The sequence below is a fragment of the Amphimedon queenslandica genome, unplaced genomic scaffold (assembly GCF_000090795.2).
Source record: "Amphimedon queenslandica unplaced genomic scaffold, v1.1 AMPQUscaffold_2032_Cont25963, whole genome shotgun sequence".
Lineage (NCBI taxonomy): Eukaryota > Metazoa > Porifera > Demospongiae > Haplosclerida > Niphatidae > Amphimedon > Amphimedon queenslandica.
In genome coordinates, this window is record NW_003557630.1 from 1 (window position 1) to 1,246 (window position 1,246).

General features: G+C 31.5%; 1 long non-coding RNA gene across 1 annotated transcript; it reads left to right on the top strand.

The window, feature by feature from the left end:
* The first annotated feature begins 9 nt into the window (after positions 1–9).
* On the top strand, positions 10–205 carry LOC109593320 (uncharacterized). The gene is made up of 2 exons (XR_002190891.1): positions 10–96; positions 147–205. It is a non-coding gene; the product is annotated as an uncharacterized LOC109593320 (long non-coding RNA).
* The last annotated feature ends 1,041 nt before the right edge of the window (positions 206–1,246 follow it).

Sequence of the window (1,246 nt, forward strand, 5' to 3'; positions counted from 1 at the left end):
AATTTATTTTTATTTTATTAATTTTTATTTTTTATAGCGTACCTTTGTCGTTGGGGGCTGACTTGGTCCTTCATTCAATGACTAAATATTTGAATGGTAACCCATTCAATTTTGACTGATAGTTGGTTTCAAATTTGATCCTACAGGTCACTGTGATGTGTTGATGGGTGCATTGTGTACTAATGAAAAGAAGATTCATGAAAAATTAAAATTCCTACAATTAGGTGAGCAAAATTTTTCTAGTTATGGCCATTTTTAAAAATCAGCCAAAATCTGAAAAAATCTTTGTACCATAGCCCATGAATTTTCCAAAAAATGACTCAAAAATCATTAACAATTTTTATTACATTTTCTGATACATATTGATGCACTTATGCTGTGTAGAAAGTTTGAGCTGATTCCAACTTTAATTTTTCGAGTTACGGCCATTTTAAAAAATGCCAGAAATTGGAAAAAATCCCTGTACTGGTTTTTTTTCAAAAAATGGATCATTACTAATTTTTATTACATTTTTTGATACATATTGATGCACTTATGCTGTGTAGAAAGTTTGAGCTGATTCCAACTTCAATTTTTCAAGTTACGGCCATTTTAAAAAATGCCAAAAATCGGAAAAAATTCCTGTACTATAATAGCCCATGGTTTTTTCAAAAAATGGCCCAAAAATTACTACCAATTTTTATTACATTTTCTGATGGATATTGATGTACCTATGCTGTGTAGAAAGTTTCAGCTGATTCCGACTTAAATTTTTCAAGTTATGACCATTTTAAAATTTGGTTAGTTTCTAAAAAAATCTCAGCCCAAGGTTTTTTCAAAAAATGGCTAAAAATGATCCGCAATTTTTATTACATTTTCTGATACATATTGACATCCTTATGCTATGTAGAAAGTTTGAGCTGATTTCGATTTATTGGCCTCGCCTACGCGAGGTATAGGTAGTTGTTGTGTCTGTCTGTCTGTCATTCATTCTGTACAACTGAAATTTGTTTTTAATAAACAATAACTTTAGCACAGCATGTTTCAAGCTCCTAGATCTTTCTTTTTGGCGTGGAAAAGTCTTTCTTAACTGTTTTGTGTTGCTCAAATACAAGTGCTAGGTATAGAAGCTTCAAAGTAAGAAAATCGAGCAGTTGGGCCAAGTTCCGTTGTGTTGGCACTTTAGAGATAGATGGTAGCATTTTTCAGTAGATTAGAACATGGCCTTCAAATAATATGAACAGATTTCTCTAAATCTTACTTGATG